Raw genomic sequence first — 21646 nt, 5'->3', positions numbered from 1 at the left:
TGTTTATATTTTTTGTGGAGTCATCGTTTTTACTAAACTCTGATAACATAATATAGATCTTGAGAGCTTTTGTATCGGTTTACCTGTAGGGGGTGAACTCTTTGAACTTTCTGTGGCTATGCACACCAAGGCACACGCTCCCGTACTTTTTGACTGCATAGCCTCAGAAAGCTGGGCATCTGGCCAACGCAATGTCTCTGCTCGTGCGGAAAATCACGTGCAATTGCAAGCTTACCAAAGCTATATTCACGTGCACGCCATACGTGCCTGCTCGTATGGGGCACCAGTCAGGACGCTACACTGTAGCGTCCTGACTGTAAATTTGACCGTAAAATCTACGGTCAAATACCAGGCAGCTGATGCTGCCAAACTTGTACAGTAAAAATAACGGTGCACTGTAAATCTGGTTTACGATAAATTTAAACGGGGACCGTAGAAATCTACGGTCGGCCTTCAAATTTGCGGTAAAAAAAATTTACAGCGCGCCGTTATGTTAACGGTGCAATTTAAACGACGAGAAAGGTGGTAGTATTGAGGTTCATAACATCATTGTATAGTGATGTTATGAACTCAATGATGTTATGAACCTCGACTGAACCAAGCACGTTTTGAAGGCTTTCAGCAAGTTGGCCGAACATGTATTGTTTGTACAAGAAATGCCGACGTTGAAATTCATAAATGGTTTTTTGAACTGTTGATACCGGCATAAGAAGCGTTCCGTTGAACTTCAGCTACAAAAAAAAAAAACAAAAAAAAAACAAGGTCGTATTTTACGGCCTTCCTTTTTTCTCCTGCAGACAGAGACATTAACACGTCGTAGTTATCATTAGGGGATTGCATCACGTTAACAGCACCGTCTTCATTAGAATCCGCACTAGTCGACCGAGAAGCGGGCCTGCAGGCGATGCGCCGTCGCCCAAGAAACCCGTCACTCGTAAATGCGCCCAGTTCAAATGTGCCGTGATCGAACTATGATTTCACACCTTCTGACAGTTGGAGCACGAACACGAAAACAAAATGCTGTCGGTGATGTGGCCTTTTAGATGTTTTAGCAAAGCCTCCCTTGTGTGGCACTCCTCTAGGCATGGTGGCAAAGTGCACTGAAAGCTTTCCAAACTCCTCGAAAGAAACCAAACTTCCCTGCAATGGCAACGTGGTTGTTTGCCCCATATCTACATGACAACGTCCATTAACTTATCTACACACAATGTTGAGATGGAGTAGAGAGTAGCTGGTGTAAGTTGCAAAGATCACATCTCAATATATATCGGTCTGTTAGCGGTTCATAATAACGCAGATTTCAACGATCAAAATAATAATACGCGATCTTTTAGTCTAATTACGTGATTATATTAGAACATGAGGTGGCTTTTCGAATGTTTCAGCTAATTTCAATTAAACCTCGAAAAAATGGGTAATGGAAGTATTGTAAACGACTTAATTTTCGCGAGGACCTCATTTTCGCGAGGACCTAATTTTCGCGAATATCGCGAATCGCCTACCGTTTGCGAAAAATAGGTCCCGCGAACAATTCCGGTAAAATGTCAACACATTGAATGTATATTGGAATCCCAGCGCGTCGCGAAAATTACAACCCGCGAATTATTCCAAAACTTAAGCTTTTACCTAGATCGCGAAATATTGAGCCCGCGAAAAACAAGTTGTTTACAATATTATTTTTTTTTATTAGACTAGATCACCAACTGCGCTGATAACCAATCACAAATATCTACAGAAGGATAGACAATCAACTGGACAAAAAATATGACCTGCAATGAGATACTGAACCAATGCAGGTTGCATATCTATGTCAAGAATCTTTGTTGGGATTCCTCGTTCTGTGTAGTTTCGGTTCTTCTTGATGAACTCTGGGTGCTTTACGGGGAAGCAGGCATTCAGGATATTGTCGCGAATGTGGTTCAGTTTGAAGATTGTGTCTACAATTCATCTTCAAGCATAATTATCTGGCTGACAAATCTTTGGTGAGTAGCGTTTGTCCCGAGCGTACCAAATTCATTTGTTCCAGATATCAATTTACATTCGCGCAAAATCACGCTCCCTCGAATTCCATCAAGGATTCCTGTCGCGAAACCTGCTCTTAACGAAGACCGACAAATAAAAGCAACAATTAAAGTCGAAGCGACTTTGGTCGTGAATAGAACGTCGATCATAGCATAAAACTGTCCGGCAATGTTGAGCGCATTAATGAGGCCTGCAGTGAGTGGCCGAAACGAAACGCAGCAAATTAACGCGGGCGAAGGCCTCGTCGGAATTCCCGTCAGTCTGTTTTTAATGGCGGCGGGCTTTGCGCGATGGCTGGAACGAGTCCAAGGCTTCGTACGCGGGACACATTGACGCGAGCACGGCGCGCTTCTAATATCCGCGAAGGCTGCAGCGCGCGCCGCGCAGCCTTTTTCGGAGCTAGGCACACTCTGTGCCCCGTGGCCACTAACCACTTCATGATACAGCTTTGCTAGAGCCCGAAGGAAGCCACGCGGAGCGCATGCTCGTCTGCTAGAACTTGCGGTGACGTCAGAACGCCGACCTGTGATTGGCTCCGCTGGAGGTAGGGTGGGTAGACCCCGATGCAGCTAGCATCGAAGTCTATACCCACTATTCTCTCCCTCAGAGCCAATCAGAGTTCGGCGTTTTGACGTCAATGCAACCAAGAAGCAGACGCACTTGCACTCCGTATAGCATCACTCCCCGTGCCGCTTTTCCTGACGTCACTGCCCTCACCGGTAATGCTGCGGTCACACCGCTCTGACATCATGCGAGAGACACATTACATGACGTCAGCAGTATTTGCGTTCAGGCCTCAAGCAACTTCGAAATGTATTTGTTTCATGTGCTTCAAAAATGGACGCATCTCCACGTGGTGAATGATGTTGATTGGGGCGAAGCTCTGGTGCTGCTGATGATACTGATTTTATTGTTCATAAATAGTGCTGATGGCGCTGAATTTTTTTTTTATTGCTCATAGGTAGCGCTGAGTTCCGAGTTGCCGTTTCGACTTCATTATTACTACTTTATGGTTGGTGAAATGCACAGCCAGTGGTTCTTCTAGCGGATCAGCTTGGATCCGCTAGAAGCCGTGGGAACGCATCTCCACCGCTTAAGTCAACGGTCCATGTCAGAGAGTGTGTGGTATGCATCGCGGTTATACACGCAGTTGAGCTTTTGACCGCAGTTCCCTCTCGTCTATTAACGTTCAGCCAATGCATGCAAAGTTTAACGCGATTATATACGCACTTGACCGCAGCGCCCTCTCCTGTATCGACGTTGAGCGGCTACATGCAACGTTTCATCCATGACATCCCCAGCTCTTGAGTTACAACCACATCTCAGAGCCCCCTACTCGTCCCGCAGGCGTGTCCGAGTGGTTAAGGCGATGGACTAGAAATCCATTTGGGTCTCCCCGCACAGGTTCGAATTCTGTCGACTGCGCAAACATTTTTTTTTTTTTTTTTTAAGAAGACAGATGGGGATGGCAATCGATGTGAGCACGGACGCCGGACGGACAAGGCTAGACCCTAAGGAACTTCGCCCATAAAATGTCTGCAGACACCTTTTGTATGAGCAGTGAACCTACAAACAAGAGAAAGAAGTACGCCTTAGAAGTGTACTGTCTTTTGTATGATATGTTAGCATGGCGACTGCGGCTTAATACAACGTACAAAAAACAGACTGAAGATACTCGTCCGAGCTTCTGCCAACATGTCCGAAGCGAGCGCATTTGTATGCGACAAGTATGCTTCGAAAATGCTCGAGGTGTGTGTGTCCAAATAATCCTGTTATCGTCAGAGTCTGCGGAGAAACTTCGTGTCTTCTGGCTCCTGTTGTGACCTAGAAATACAGCAACATTAATCAGTTGTAATTTATCAAATCCTACCTGCAGGTTATAAAAGATGCCGAAGTAGCGTTTCCTTCTTACCGCTGACTCGATGCTCTATACCGAAGCTATTACAAAGAATCCCAGCGTGAGCTTATAGATTAAATTCGACCTTCACAAAATCTTTACCGGCATGTCTTTTTTTTTTTGGGGGGGGGGGGGGGGGGGGGGGTTATTGATTTTATTTGCAAACAGCGAAACCTACTAATAGACAAAATTTTTAAGTGCTTCCTTATCATCTACTTGAGACACCTGTAAGTATTTTATATTCTGCAGAAACCTTTACAAAAAACCTAAAAATATTTTTGTAAAAAAAAAAAACAGATATCTGCAAAGGCATTTTTGCAGTCAATATTTTAATTAAAAAATATAGCCCGTTCTCTTTGAACTGTGGTTCAACTGGCCATCGAACACTCAAAAAGAAAAGACAACAACGTCCCCTCCTTCAAAGACAAAGCAAATAAAAAAAAAAAAAAAAAAAAAAAAAAAAAAACAGAGGTGTCAAGCGGCAAGCCGACAGACAGGACAGTGCCGGAAGCGCGGTGGCCGACTGAGACCGGGTTTGTCTCTCTCTACGTCCACACACACACATACATACACGCATACACGTGTGTGTGAAAGCAAGGAAGGAAGAAAACGAGCGAGGGCGTTTTTGTTTCTGCATAACGAACCGTGCGAATAGGTCAAGCGCCACTCAGACGGGGCCTCATCCTCGTAGTACCATGGGGGTCCACACGACGGGGTCAGCCGCGAACCCCCGTCCAAGTCGTTGACTCTTTGTTTCAGCTTACGATGGACCGTAACAAACGCTACGGTCCATCCCAGCCAATCCGGCGTTAGGAATGTATCACCTGACGACACATCTCGCTCTTCGCTACTCCCCTTCCGAAGGGCACGTGGCACTTACACGGCGTTGGATTGACTTCGACGACTTGTTGCTCCCTCTGCAGTCCACGGTTCGGGGAAACGGAGTGTGGTCAGCAATTCTCAGCCGTTCCCTTTCGTCGTTTCGCATTCTGATTGCCTCGCTTACGCTTGTATTGGGCGTCCCACAACATCGAGAACCGAGAGACGCAAACTTTGCTTATAAATAAAGAACAGTCGGGCGGCGGGATATATTTTAAGGTGTCGAAAGGGTGGGAAAAGCTATGTATAGACGCAGCCGATATGTGTATACGTATATATACACACACAACACCGGGACCCGATTCCAGGTCACAATGTCCATCGAGACGAAATGTCCATCGAGTCAAAATGTCCAATGTGAGACATTTAGATTCTATGGGCATTTCGTCTCGATGTACGTTTTTACGTGGATGGACATTTTGACTCGATGGACATTTTGTCCCGATGGACATATTGACCCGTGAGACAGTTTGCCTCGTTGACTCATTTTTTTTAACACTGGTGCTTGTACCGACTTGTATGCATAAGTATATAGCCTAAGTAAACACGGTTCCTTGCACAAACTGTCATAATTCGACCGCTTGCGCAAATCTGAATGCCTTTTTTTTATTTTGTCACAAATCACTTTTTTTGTGTGTGTTTTGCCGGATGTTTAGAAGAGAACAGCTTTCTCTATTCGAAAAATTAAACAAATATTACGGCCCGCTCAACCTCCGCCAGGGCTTGCTCAGTGGTTGGAACGAGATGGCAAATGTTCAGAGAAAAGTGCTAAAAGTTTTAAAACGTCGAGTGATTTTCGAGAAAACGTAAATGTCTAATAATTGCGCGTTTGCTGACTTCAGTTTCACAAATTTAGCAGTTCGAAAGGAATCACGAAAAACTGGTCCCGCGGATCATTCACTGCTCTAAATCTCGAAAATTCGTTGGAGAAATTCGCTAAATATCGGTCTCTGTTGGCTGTTATATATAGTTCGACATTAAGATATAGTGCTTTCTTCTGAAAACTTCGGCTCCGGTATCGAACTGCTGGCGTTACGTTCTGGCAAATTTTAATAATGTTAACTCTCAGAAAGAAAAGAAGAAAAACAGAAGTGTGTCCGTTTTTAACGGCCTGTGTATTGGTGGTACCTATGGTTTGATAGAACTAAAAATACTACACAATTTTTTTTTTTGTAAACGGCTTTTCTTTTAGATGAGATAATGTTCCCCCAAAAAAAGTTACGACAAAGATTAAGAAAGAATGAACTCGAGAATAGTTTCCTGGCTCCAGACAGGCAACAATTTTCGCGCCTGTGTACTAATTTTAATATGTAGAACATTAAAGAGGCAATGAAGTAATTTTTGAAAAAGGTCGTTTTTGATCTTGTATTGTTTAAAATGTGTCAGTTCCCACATATCATAGCCTCCTCTATACGGTAGAGGAGGCTATGCACATATACTAAGTCCTATACTACGAAACCGCCCATTCATCTCAGGGCAATAGAAAAACATGTGGTCTCTTTTTTTCTCGCGTCTACATTGTGTGGACCAATGAAAGTCCTACATCACGCGCAGACTCCGAATGGTTTTATTATAACTCGTTTCGAAGACAGCCTGATAGGTACACATTCGGATAAGACTCCTCTTTTTACCCGCGGGCAAAGCCATCGCTTGCAACCCGCCGACAAGCACCCTTCGTCGACCAGTTCACTCAGAAGAAAATTCTTCCCAAAAAGGGCGTGTCCCGATCTTTGATCACGCTTTTAACGAGAAAATAAGCTACGCACGATTGTCATTTCGGGTTTGTTTGGATGCTTAGAGCGTCTAGGATTGAGTTGCCAATACAAAAGGACGAAAGTGAACGAGCTGCATATGATGACATTACCATAAACTTTTAAGATAGAGCTCCGGAACAAATAGCACATGTTTGCCTTACACTTCACAGCACAAGGACCCGGAAACAATATAGTACAATAAACCTTAAGCTGAACCTCCTACATACTTGACGGAAAGGAGGAGGCGAAGCGTTCGTTGTAAGACAATTCGTAAAAGGGCAACTCGTAACAGGGATTTTGGTCACATAGGGGAAATTTTCATAAAATACTTCAACAATGGGTCAACTGGTAAAACACCGAGTAAATAGTGGCAGGAAACGTGTATATGTAAAGATGAAGTTTCGAAGACCAGTTTATATTTCGCACACTTTGTGGTTTTGGAGCTCTCAGTCACGTTTGTTTTCTGGGTTCCGAGTTGAACCCTGTTTAGGAATGTATTTTTGACAAATTTCCAAAACTTAAAGACAAAAAAAAAAATACCCGATTTACTTTTTCATTTGGTAAACCCGATGGACATTTTGACTCAGTGGACATTTTGACCTTATTGGACATTTTGTATCGATCAACATTTTGACTCGGTGGACGTTTCAACACGATGGGATATTTCGTCTCGATGGACATTTTGATAAGAAGACAAAGGACCCGGGGCATTGTTCTTTCCAATTACAATTGAACGTGAATGCTTACTTGTTGTTTCTTTTTTATTTTGTTTATAAGTCATCGATGTGGAGTTCACATTTGTCAGGAACGTACAGCAGATTTTGTAGATAGCACCTTTTCTATGGTCGACTGTATGATCAAATATTCTTTGGTAAAAAGCAATGCACTAAAAGTATCCTAACATTGTACCATTCTGAAAAGATGAAGTATAATTTTAATATACTTTCTGATGACTCGTGAACAGCGCTATATTAGCGGTCCACTGCATGTGGAAACCGGCCTTTACTCTATGATCACTCCGTGGTTCCACTGGTTGGAGGCGCAAAGATCCTTCGCTTGCTAGTGGATGACAGTGGTCCTGGTTTCGAAACAGGCTCCTCCCATCACCGGAAAGGACCTCGATGTGTTGCGATCTTTGATTGCTTTGTTATAGGAAAGTCAGCCGCGAACCGTCATGATTTATGGATTTCTAGGGTGCTTAGAGCCAGCAGAGTGAATTATCGGCATATGTAGGCGATCTCAAAAACCTCCTCAGGGCACGTGAAAAATTCTTTATTTATCAAGAACGAATCGACGCAAAATCAGCGCAACGTTGATACAGCGTCGATGTCCTCGACGTCGTCCTAGAGGTCGTCTTAGAGGTCGTCCCTGAGGAGTCCTATAGAGGTTGTCCTGGACGTAGTTCTCAACGTCGTCCTAGACGTTCTTCTTGATGTCGTCCATATCCTCGCAACAAAATGACGGAGGTGAACAGGACGAATATGCTACCGCCATTCATAGACGACCAACATTAGTGGTTTCTGCAGCCATTTTTTTTTCTTTTATTTCGAACGATCCTCGCTTTTGTGCACGCCTTATGAGCCTACTTTTAGTGAAATATTTTACTATCAGAAATTGAAATTTAATTTTAGAGCGCAGCTCTTAGGCGCCTGTTTTCGGCTTGAGCGGCGTCGGCGTCGCCGTCGGCGTAACCGCGCCGACGTTGGCACAGAACATAGCGATATCGTTCGCATAAAACAAAACACGGACTTCGGATGAATGTAGTCTGAAGCCGCTTATTTGACTATTTCTCATGATACTTAAACAAGAGGATTCTATGTAAATGCAGAAAAGCAAGGGTGATGACGGACATCCTTGGCGGATAGATCGCTGATCCTGAACACGCCTTCCTAGCAACATATTTACTATTAGCCTAGTCATGCAGCCACTTAACGTCATACGCATACCCTCCCGTATACCTGACCCGACGTTGATATGATCCAGAACAGATAAAAGTACATCATGCGGAATCCGATCGGGGGCTTTCTCTAGATCTACTTGTAACATGACTACGCAACTCTGCATGGCATCGCAACACTCCAAGACGCTCCGCGCTGTATGAATATTAGTAAAAAGAGTTCTTCCTTTTATTCCGCATGTTTGGTGAGAACCAACGATTTCAGTTATGACACTCTGCAGCCTTCTGGCCAAAGTCTTCATCAGCATTTTGCAAGCAACGTTAGCCTGACTTATGGGTCGATAGGATGTGACACCCCCAAGTTTAACTGCGTCTTGCGTTTTAGGAATTAGGACGGTATGCGATGTTAAGAAAGAAGGCGGAAGATTGTTGAGGTCGAAAGCTTCGTTGAAAACATCAGCTAAAAAACACTCCACCACTTCCCACCTTGAGTCTCTGGCGTTTTCGGTTTGTCTTATGAATTCACAAGGAACGAAATGTATCCAATCATGGCTGTTCTACTAGGACACGACGCCGCGTAGAACGCGGTACGACGCTCGCTAACACGTGGTATACGTGCTCGTTGTGCTCCCGAAATCCTCCCACTGTTTGCCTCGTCACGAGTACTTGTAATATTTTTTTTGTTGTTTATGAGCTTTAAGTTTAAAGACACGGTATCATCTTCAACGGCGAGAATCAATATCCACGTTTGAATATCTCACGGGCACTTTTCGTCATCGTACGTAGTCTTCAAAGAGAAAATAAGCTCAAATATGAAGATGTATGAACCGTAGTTGATCGAATAAGTCAAAGTTTTACGAAACCTCAAAGTCGAAATATTTGGCGGAGCCCCGATTTGAACTCTGGGCCTCCCACTGTCCAATCGGGTGTGCTAACCACTCCACCACTCCACCTTCTTTTTGATTAGTAGATTACACCACTTTACCTTGACCTTCCGGCGTTTCTTATCTGTCTTATTAATTTACAAGAAACGAAACGTATCCAATCAGAGGTGTTCTGAAAGCACACACCGCCGCGTAGAACGGTACAACGCTCGTTGGCACGTGGTACGTGCTCGTTGTGCTCCAAAAATCCTCCCACTGTTGTGTCGTCTCACGTACATGTATTATTTATGTTCATGAGCTTTAGAGACACGGTATCATCATTATCTGCGAGAGTCCAGAGCCACGGTTATGATAAGTGCCCGTGATGTACATGTATGCGAACAAAACTCCCTCGCACGGGTTCGAGACGATCACAATGTGTGGATATCAGAAAATACCATAGAAAACCACGAAAATTCATCTTGGGAAACATGTAAGTGCACTGAATGCGCAGAAAGTGTGTGTGGATTTCAAAGGATTTAATCATCACGCGGCTATCAATCCGCGAAACAGTCCTACTGACAAACCATATTCGTGAGCGTGAAAATTTGATGTTGAAGCACCCGTAGAATAATAGTAATAATAAATAAAAAAATTAAGTCAACTATCAAACTCAGGACCTCGTGGTACTGCTGTCCTCCCCTGGGCGCATTCTTCTTGGAACAAAATAATCACACATATGCCCACTTACCACTGTGCGAGCCAAAAATATACCCAATTTCCTGTAGCTGCCTTGCTGAAAGGACGGAATTGTAAAAGAACGGAATTCTTGAGGCCCAGCAGAAAATAATAATAATGAAAGGGAACTTCTTGGTCAAACACCGCATGACCACTCACTTTCACGCAAATCTAATTTCCAAGCGGAAAACGTCAACCGTACCCAAAACAAACAAGCAGAAACAAAAACAACAACTTGCAACGGGGTTTCAATCTCCTTTTATTTGGAAACTTTTTTTTTTTTTTTTTCATTGTGGACCTTTGCCAACGATCGTTTTAAAGCGAATACCTGCACAGAGAAACGTACAATGTGACCGCACGGAGAGATTCGAAGCCCGTAGGCACAATGTTGGCAGCTCAGTTTCGGGGCAGGGGAAGGGACCGTCCACGGTTGGCGGCGTCCGCCCGTCACAAGGAGCGATTTCGAAACGAAAATTGATAATCGCCCCGCTGGGCGGCGTCGTCCAGGAAAACAATGGAAACGACAGTTCCGCCCTCGATTCCCGTATAACTTCCACGCGTTCGCGTGTGGATTCGAGAAGTGACCCGACAAAGCGCGCACCTTTTTTCTGTTTTTCCTCTATTTTTTCCTTTATATATGTGTACATATCCTTAATCGAGTTTGATGTGATACGCTTGCTTTGAAATGTTGAGCGTTAGGCGTTGCCTTTACACGCGTCCACTTTTGAGCGATCGCTGGAAGCCTGGCGTTGCGACGAGATCAGAGACGATGAAACCGATCCGCTCCCTGCATTGAGCTGAGCCAAAACAACGGCTCGCCCGACGGGCAGGTCCCGTTTTTGCATTTGAATACGGAGCATTTATATAGGGTCCGCCTAAGGGATTTCGTACCCGTAGACTCGTTGGTGGTATCACATGATACTGTGACGCCGAGTGACGCCATGACATGACGCCACATTATCATTTGACACTGTCGCAGTTGACTGCCCTTAGCGAAAAGTCGTTCAAAATCAGTATACTGAAAGTATACTAATAGTGAACTTAGGGTATATACTGAAATCGTACTAGTTTCACACTTTTATGAAACAAAATAGTATACCTTTAGTACACCCCAAGTACATATGTAGAATACCATAAGTGCACCTCGAGTGTACTTTTAGCATACTATAAGTGCACGTTTAGTACACTTTATGTATGCTTTTAGTGTACTAAATGTACACTACCAGTACATACATGCGGAGTGTCCCAGATAACTTGCACCAAACTTTAAAAACAAAACAAAACGGAGCGTTCTGCGGGAGTGAAACCAGCTGTACACTGTTAGAAAGTCTCTTGCGAAAATGCACAAAATTGTTTTAGTGTGCCTATTTATTTAATTAAGAGTAACAAGCTAACTTTTGAAATCTTCGTTTAAAAGCCGAGGTGTGAAATGGAAAGTTGTAGAGCGCGTTAAGAAACACCCAATTAAACCATTTTCAACAAGGTGCACTTTGCATGCTCCTTTTCCCTAGCATTCAAAAAGCGCCCGCGAAATACAAAAAAAAAATACCCCGTGACAACTCGCTTCCCCAATCACGGCGTGCGAGCGCGCCGCGAATGTGCGTTCTTTGAAGGCCGGAAAAAAGCACGAAAACGTATTATGTTTCAAACACTTTAATTTGGGTGTTTCTCAATGCGCCCTGCAACTTTACAATTGATATCTTGGCCCTTAAAAGAATATTTGAAAGGTTAGCTCATTAATCTTAGTTATTTACATAACCAGGCGCATTAATAAAATCTGTGCACTTTCTCAAGACACTTGCTAACGACAGTTGATTTCACTCTTGCAGAGCTTTCCGGTGTTTTTTTTTAAGTATGGTGCAAGTTATCTGGGACGCCGTGTATGTCGGGCGTTCTGAATGGAAAGAACGGTCTCAAATTGACCAGAAAAATCGGCGCCTGCATTTAAAAAGCTGACTTTTCAAAGGTGTTTCTTTGAACGGCTGTCTTCCAACCTGTGAAATTTCATCTCATACAGCTCCATTCTCGTGAAATGTTAAGAAACGCAGTTGACAACTCAATTGATGATGATAATGCAAAAGCGCCACCATCGGGAGATGCACTCTTAGAAATGAGTCAGGAAATTAACGAGAAAATCTTTGGCAGCTCTATTCCTCGTGAGAATGACGTACCGGCGTCTTCTGAAACTGTGTGAGAAAAGCCATAAAGAGGAGGTGCACTGTATTTTTCAACTGAAAGTATGTATGTGTAGCATACAAACATTACGATCAGTGTTCTTCGCGTAATTGATAAGACAGAAATTGAAATCCTACTTATCAGATTATTCAAGTTTCCGAGCCTGCCTCACTGTCCACTCTCGTTTGTGATGATGGTATGCCATTACATCCTGCGTAAAAAGAGAAGAAAAAATTACCCTATGCCACTCTATGATATAACATCACATAATTCGCTCAAAGGACCACTATGTGAGGAAGGCAAGATAGTAGCAACTTCATCCTGACAAAAGGGGGAGGAAAATCGGACTATATCGTTTCTGAAAACCTGATACCTGAAAGAAGCTCTAACACAGAGCAAACAAAAATGATTGGCATTTTCTTAATGCCTCCTTTTCTTTTGCTGTGAACACACATACAAGTCATACGCTATTACAGATTCAGTGGTGCGGCTTAATTTATGATAAGTACTTTTTTTTATATAACTTCGAGCTTTTAGAGAAAAGATTCAATATAATGAGTCGGACATAAATGTTGCTATGAACTATCCTATATATTTACACATTATCTGATATCATAAAAGCACTAGCGCAGGGTAGGGCTGTACTGCATCAATTATAAATTTCTAACCAATTCAAAGTTGGCATTTATTTAATTTATTAGTATTGGCTATTATTCTTTGACAAAGAATAACTGGGCGAGTTGGTACGTTGGTAGTCTTTCAACTCCATCGAATATTCAGGTCCTTTTAACATTTTTTCATGCTTTTGCTTTTTCTAACTGCTCTGCCTTTTGTAGCGGCTTTCGCCGCCACTAAAGAGCGTGACATCCAAACTCACTTATTTCACAACAAAATCGCAAACTTGGAAAGCGTGCCGCTTCGGCATACGCAAAGAGATCGTCCGTCTCTACGGTACAGGCATCAGCACGGGCAAGAAATCATGCTGCTCGCTCTTGTAACGTTTTTCACGCTCCCGCTTTATGAACCAAATCGTTGACGAGAGACTGTTGGAACCACACGTCAGAACTGGCATGACCTGTGATTGCTTGAACTGCCGTCAGAATGTACTTGAACGCTCCGCAAAAGCGTCGTCGGGCGACCGTCGTAGGGACGGCGCCCAGGACAGGCCCTCGGCTGGCCCTCGGTTCCGCCGCACGCGAATCTTTCTCACTCTGCGGAGAGAGCCATAAATTTTGAAGATACGCTCTTCTCAAATAACGAAATAAAACCGGGTAGAGCATAGTGAGAGTCAAGCATAGCTTAGCAAGCACACGGTACAAGACAAAGTATGAAACAGCGGCGCACTTCGCAGAAACAAAAGAAACTTCCTCACCTTCGCTTGCACCAGTCGGCCATGACTGTCCGCCACTTGCGACGCTGTGTTTCACAGCTCTCAGTAATCGCTTGCTATTATTAAACACGGTATTCGTACGTAAGATATCTAAAATATCCGCAAAAACGGCTAAAACGTAAAAAGGAAGCGATGCTCGAGCCCTCCGGGATTCCAACGGCGGCCGAATGAAAGCTGATTGCAATAGCGATGGTCTTGCGCAGTTTTCAAAAGTCTCCTCTTTTTGTTCTTTTTTCTTTTTTTTGAAGACAAAACTAAGCAAATCAATGTATTAATAATAATAATGTCACTTTCTTATATTCGTAAAAAATTAACAAAATGTTTAGTCCATCTTAGGTTTTATCTAAACTTTCGGTTTTCTTTTTCAGTGTAAAACCGAAACTATCTCAAGCAATTTCTCCAATTTCTCCCATGCTTGCACCGCTGGTATTTCGGCTTTTCTGGAAGGATCGGCTCTCGCGGCACATAAATAATGAGGGCAACCTCGTGTTCTGAAACAATGAGCGTGCCCGTCTTTTTTGACGAGGGAAAGACACGTTAAATTTACGTCGATTTTTTACAGTGTGGAAATCTCGATCGACGGTGTTGTTCGTTGTTGCAATTGTCAATCTCTTTTCACGTGAATTGAGATGTCTTAGAGTTTTGCAAGATAAATTTACATCATGAAACACTTTCGGTGAAAGCCTTGAGGTTGTTACATAAAGGCGCCGATTTCTCCAGCCAATTTCAGAGCGAGCTTCCATTCATAACATCACTTCGCTTACGCGGTTCGGAAGTTGATTTGCGCTGCATGCGACCATGCAAGGTGGAGCATCTTATGTCCCCATTATTAGCCGTGGTTTCGTTTGCCTCCTGTCCTTTTGATTGCTGTCCTTTTGATTGCCGTGGATGCAGATATCTGAAACAGCATATAGTACGCTGAGACCTGCAATACAAAAACACTGGATTATCCTGCAAACGCAATTTGTCTACTAGCCTATGAGGCAGCAAGCAAGTGGCGGTGCACTTTGAAAACAAAGTCATGTGCATGCTTTTTCATCAGCAGCATTAAACACTTGGTGCGATTGCCCTCGATCGCCCAGCTTCCGAAGAGTGCTAAAAGTTTTTTTACAGTAAACATTTATTCTTCAATAAAGGTAACAAATACAGCTCAGGGAAAATAAAAGCTATCTTTACAATAAAAGTAGACTGTTCAATTGATAAATATAGTAGAAATGACTAGCTAAAATAATTATAGACAAGTTAGATAAGGCTACTTTCCGTGGCGTTCAATGTAGCTAATTTTTCTATTTGTGCTTTTTTTAGGTGAAAGTCCATGTTGCATTTGCGATGTAAGTATGCTCTGACAGTGCCGGTCGTTTCCCCGGGGAACTTTTGGACCACGTGGTCTGCAGTGAAATGAGAAATGAAGCATCCCTTTGTCACATTATGTCAGCTATACCCGGTGATATTTTTTAATCAACGGGTTTCAGGAAAATTGGGGGCTCATGTCATGGTGATGCACTCTTCATGTGTGTCGTGCGACTCGGCGGACATTACATGGGTGAATAACCGTGGCAACATTTTTTTTAAGTAACTAAAATCCGTAAATTTACTTTTTTTTTATTATTCCGGTTTTAGAGGCAGTCGTTATTGGAGCCTAACACAATCAAAACTATTCACGAAACAGCAAGGGGCTTTAAGATATTTATCAAATTTCGCACTTTTTCCCTCGATTCAAGAACTACGCGTGGCAGGTGCGGGCAAAGTGGAGAGTGAATAGTTTATATATATATATATATATACCCGTTATTATAATTTGAGTACACCGACTTCAAGAACTGAAAGTAGATCTTTAGTATACTTAAGTGCACTTTCGGTATACTGATTTTGAACTACTTTTTACCGCGGGCACTACGATTCTACTACATGTACTAGTTTTGTACGGACGAGTATACTTTCAGTCCACCGCCATTTTTGCTGGAAGTATACTTTAAGTACACTTAAAGTATACAATCAGTACAAAGACCGCACTGAAAGTATACTTTTAGTATACTTCAGTACACTTTGAGTGTACTGATTTTGAACGACTTTTCGCTAAGGGTGTGGACGCATTTGCGGCGTCTCCTATTTCGTTGAAGAGAGGCTCTGCGCACGCTCAGAACGTCTTTCACAGCCCAGTTGACAAAGATGGCAGCGCGTAGAATGCTACGATTGGAGGAAAGGTCTATATTCACGAAACCATCGCAATGGTCTCTTCAGTGGTCTCCTTACTGTGCCCACAAAAGGAGGCTACGCGAGGAGGTGCTATACATGATACATGTAGCAGTGTTGTAGGCCTTACCCCAAAAAAGTAACAAAATACGTTACTCGTTACCTGCAAATAAAAGGTACGCGTTACCCAGCCACGTTACCTAAAAATAAAAGAAACGCATTACCGTTACCGATAAAAAGTAACGCACGTAACTTTCACGTTACTTTTTTTTTTTCATTATGAAATAACACGCTTCACTGTTCCGACGTTACGGGTAGGCATAAGCGCCACATTTCAAGGAACATTAGGGAGTTTTCCTAGATTGTTTTCGCCGTCCCGCGACGCTCTCCGCAACCCGCTACGATAACCGAAACTCTACAGGCAAGGCCATCGGCGCGCAGGCGCAGTAGCGGTTTCTTCGTTGCGGAGGGCTTAGCCGAGGGGGAAACGCGGTCTACGAAAACTCCCTATTATGTTCATGCAGAAACCAAACATAATTTTTTTGACTAACGTGGAAGTTTGGGCTAGTTGGTATTTCATGATTAAAAATTAAAACAGCGCAAGGACACGGAGAAGAACGAGAAGGTAGACGAACAAGGCGCTGACTTACAACTAAAGTTTATTCGTGCCAACATCAAGTATAAATACTGAACGTCATGACAAACAAACAAAGATAAAAAAAAAACATGTAATGGACGCCCCGTGCTCCTTAGCCACCGTTATGCGCTGTCACTTTGTGTCGAGAAAGCAACATTCCTTTTCGGATAAACATATGGAAGGAGTGCTGACCGCAGTTTTCCCCCAATTTTCCAATTTCTCGCGCCTCAATGATTTCTCGAGCGAGTTTGTCTTTATTTTTCCTGATCAGTTCACACTTGTCGAAGACGGGAGTGCAGCAGCAGTCTCGACAATGCAGGCCAAGGTGACCTGACACAACTCTAAAAACGTTATACTTGTGTTCTCGAAAGCGATCATTGAGGCACCGCCCCGTTTCCCCGACCTATCTCCTGCCGCACGAGAGGGGAATAGAGTACACCACTCTCTCCACACAGTTCACGAATCGGTCGTGGCAGGGAGCCTTCATGTGCGCAGCGCACATGAAGGCACTCTAGGTCGTGGTGTTTTTTGGTGCAACCCTGCTTTTTTTTAGAACAGGGGTTCACTTTTCTGCACAGCCCAGACAGCTTTTCCGGAGCCGAAAAACCACATAAACACCCTATTGAAAATTCCATCAAGCTACGTAATTTGGGACACTGACTGCCAGTCAGCAGCCTTGGTGGAACGTGATGGACCATCAGACGTCATCTGATGGTCCATCAGATGACGTCTGACTGCCACTGCCAAGGGAATTTCATCATCAAGGGCAGCATTTATATAAGAGTAAAGCTATACGCACTCATAAATATCGCCAAATGCCTCGATAAAACAAAATGTTCAAGAAAAAGAAAAAAAAAAAGCAGGACCACCGCGGATCGAACCCGCAACCGCTTGCGTACAAATCGGTCGGACACCTTAACCACTATGCTACGCCACCGCTACAGAAACTCGATTTGACTATTCGTTTTATACGAGATGCTTCGGCTGCAAATGCAGTTAAGTCGTCAGCATGTTATGAAAGCACTCGTACATCACTCGCCGTACTTCAGTTCTACTCACCTGCCATGTAGAGTACTTTCGCGTCGTAGAATGGTCCTTTTGTTCGCGCGTCATCGGCCCAGTAGACCTGGTACACCTTATCGTCTTTAACTACACCGCTAAAGTCCCTTACATCGTCGGAACTCACAACAGGCTGGGTCTTGTCGAGTAGAAATTCTGCTAAAACATAAAGCATTGTAGAGCCCGGGCAGGATCGACAGGTTGGAGCAAGCGGGCAAACAAAACGAGTCGAGAGCGATCGTTCATGAAAGCTCGGCGAAGCCTCCATGGGCGAAGCGAAGTGCGAAGTGTCGTGTTCGACGCTTCGGCGGCTTCGGCGGGCTTCTGATCAAGGTTGTCGGTCGGTTGCGTGTCACATCTCTAACGTCAGCGGTTTTATGGGCTCACGTCCCGAAATTGTTTTCTCGTGCATAGATTACTTTTCGTATTCGTAGATTTGACGAAATAGTGGTATCCGAACGAACTTTACGTCCTTTGACCGTACTTCTGTCTGCACGTCAAAGCTTTCTGACGTACAGTCAGAGACAATCGATGTACAGTCAGAATCACCACCAGGACATCCTGATGGCATTTCGCGGCGGCCGACTGCCACCAAGAAACCATCAGAAAGCCGACAAGCGGGGTCTGACTGGAGTTTGACTGTCGGTCAGAGTAACTTGTTGTCCAATCAGACATGCTTGACGTACAGTCAGGCACAGTCAGCGGTCCACTAGAAAACATTGACTGCCAAACAGCGTTACATTGATGGATTTTTCCTTCGGGCAGCAACCCTTCGGCCAACTTTCTTTAGGTTGTGCGAGATCTTGTGCAGGTATGGTAAAACGGTTACTTTTTTGTTAACCCTATGAGCCTGCTGGGTCGTTTCCTCACGTGCTTCCTGAAGTAGGCTCTCAGCAACTGACGTCAACAGGTAAGACGGATATCCCGCATATCTGAGCCCTGATGCTTGTGCGTCGAAGCTCTCTTTCACCCTGTGGGGTAAGACTTGATAAAAACATTTCTAAAATAAAGGTTAACAATTCCCCTTTTACTAGTTTCGAATGCGCTGAGGAAAAAGGCATGATAGGTTTCTTAGCGGGATATCCGTCTTACCTGTTGACGTCAGTTGCTGAGAGCCTACTTCAGAAAGCACGTGAGGAAACGACCCAGCAGGCTCATATAGGGTTAGCAAAAAAGTAACCGTTTTACCATACCGGATCAAGATCTCGCACAACCTAAAGAAAGTTGGCCGAAGGGTTGGTGTTTATGTGGTTTTTTCGGCTCCGGAAAAGCTCTCTGGGCTGTGCAGAAAAGTTAACCCCTGTTCTAAAGAAAAGCAGGGTTATGCGCTGTCACTTTGTGTCGAGAAAGCAACATTCATTTTCGGATAAACATATGGAAGGAGTGCGCAGTTTTCCCCCTATTTTCCAATATCTCGCGCCTCAATGATTTCTCGAGTGAGTTTATCTTTATTTTTCCTAATCACTTCACACTTGTCGAAGACGGGAGTGCAGCAGGAGATACGTCGGGCAAAAAACACCACGACCGATTCGTGAACTGTGTGGAGAGAGTGGTGTACTCTATTCCCCTCTCGTGCGGCAGGAGATAGGTCGGGGAAACGGGGCGGTGCCTCAATGATCGCTTTCGAGAACACAAGTATAAAGTTTTTAGAGTTGTGTCAGGTCACCTTGGCCTGCATTGTCGAGACTGCTGCTGCACTCCCGTCTTCGACAAGTGTGAACTGATCAGGAAAAATAAAGACAAACTCGCTCGAGAAATCATTGAGGCGCGAGAAATTGGAAAATTGGGGGAAAACTGCGGTCAGCACTCCTTCCATATGTTTATCCGAAAAGGAATGTTGCTTTCTCGACACAAAGTGACAGCGCATAACGGTGGCTAAGGAGCACGGGGCGTCCATTACATGTTTTTTTTTTTTATCTTTGTTTGTTTGTCATGACGTTCAGTATTTATACTTGATGTTGGCACGAATAAACTTTAGTTGTAAGTCGGCGCCTTGTTCGTCTACCTTCTTGTTCCTGTCCGTGTCCTTGCGCTGTTTTAATTTTTAATAATTTCTTTATCTTTTTTTACGGTTTCACTTAAATACTCCCGAAAAAAAAAAAGAAAAAAAGAACCACAAAGCTAGAAAACAAAATTAGATAATTTGGTGCTTAAAATCACGAAAAAAAATGGAAGTGGAATTTTGCATGTCTTCGGAAGAAAAAGTAACGAGTAACGTAACTCCGTTACCAGCTTCTCGAAGAACTAACGCAAGTACATTACCCGTTACTGTTTTGGAAAAAAATAAATAAATAACGAGTACGTTACACGCTACCGAAAAAAGTAACGCATGATTGGTAACGCGGTTACTTTTGTAACGTGTTACCGCTAACACTCCTATGCAGTTAGAACGCCTTTGGTAAATGGCGAAGAGCCGGCCAATTTCGTTTTGATGCAGAACTTGACGTAAACGAAGTTGGGATTGTCGTCGCGTCGCAGTCACCGTAGCCATACCCTGCCGCCGTCATCAGCTAGATGTAACAAAGGGCTAACTTTCCCATAAATTTAGCGGAACAGCACTATGGATCGTGTAGTCACCACGTGGTTGGTGCCCCTATGGGTCACGTTGGTCACGTGACGTCACGATATAGCGTCGTGCTGTCACCACGTCACGTGACAGCGGTACGCCACGCGACGTGATCTGACGTAGCACCGTACGCACGACCTGGCACTCAACATCACTAGATCTAGTAACGTTGTTCGCACCGTGAAACCACGAAACACTAACTTCGCACCGAGAGCCACGTGACTTGGCGTTTTTCCGTCACGCCGCCCAGATTTGCGTAGACATCCCTAATACGTCCTGCGTACATTTGGACGCTGGATCAAAGGAGCGTCTCGAGTGTCTTCTTCCCACTTCCATAGTTCATTATTTTTCCTATATTGTCATCTATATTGTCCCAAAACACAAAGCATGTGTTTCGCACAATGGCATCCGTTATAGACAAGCTCGATATACTCTCGCCTACTCAATTTGGATTTGTGTGTGTGTGCGTGGGGGGGGGGGGGGGTGGTAAACATTTTTTTTGAAATATTTTGCAAGCAATATTTACTCCTTTGACGCATCCAAAGCATTTGACACTGTCAGTCATACTATACTTTCGCAAAAAATTGTACACTATAGACTTCCGCGGGTCTTTCTTTTCATTTTTAGAGAATAATCCTTCTAATTGGTCCCGATTGGCGCCTGCGGGTGGTATTCAAAGCTCTCGAATGAAACATAAAGCAGGCGTACCACGAGGTTAAATTTTATCACCTCCTCTGCTTAATATTGTTTGTCAATGACATCGCTGATTCCATACCAGGTTGCTTTATCAGTATGCAGACGACACTGTAATCATGTCACAACAGATCCATTACTTGGATTCCATTCGTCTGTTACGACGCCTTGCGACTCCGATAATGCACTGGTTTGAGAAAAACCTCCTTTCAGCCAATGTATATATAAAATAACTGCTTTGTTGTTGTTTTTTATACCGCTTAAAGTAGTCAGTTTAGACGTCCCATTTATTTTGCATTCCACTACGTGTACGCAGTGCACTTACGACCCTTAAGAATACGCAGATAGCGTTAAATAACTTGGAATATTTTATTTATCCCGGCCTAAAGTGGCATGTTAATTTTGCATATATTTAAAAAAAATCCCTTCGATTTGCCAGCTGTTTTTTATACCGATCTAAATTGTGTATGCCCCTTTCAATTCGAAAATCCAGTGCACATGCACTTGCGTATGTAGTATTCTTCGCTGCGGCATAACTGTCTTAGGGAATTGTTCCGATTTCTAGAAAGTCAAGATTGGTTGTGTAATTAGGGCTATCCTATAGCAAGTGTTTCATACGAGCTCTTATAGTATCTGAGGACACCGACCTGTTCAAGTTCCCTGCCTAACTTCCAAACAATTTACGTCCATTTTGTTGTGTTGCGAAATTTTGGAGTAAAGAATTCAAAGTCGCAGATTCATCCTAAATCTTCGTCACATCCAACATTTTGAAAAATATCTAAAAACCCTTGTACGCACTCGATATGGCAAAAGTACGCGAGCCATAATATGTTCCACATTTCTATTCTCAACTCCCACCTGAGCTACTGACTTTTACTTCTAT

Source organism: Ixodes scapularis, unplaced genomic scaffold, assembly GCF_016920785.2.
Source record: "Ixodes scapularis isolate PalLabHiFi unplaced genomic scaffold, ASM1692078v2 PGA_scaffold1__304_contigs__length_218370807, whole genome shotgun sequence".
In the NCBI taxonomy this organism is placed as follows: Eukaryota; Metazoa; Arthropoda; class Arachnida; order Ixodida; family Ixodidae; genus Ixodes; species Ixodes scapularis.
The sequence above is the reverse complement of the archived record's forward strand: the minus strand, read 5'-3'. Positions refer to the sequence as shown.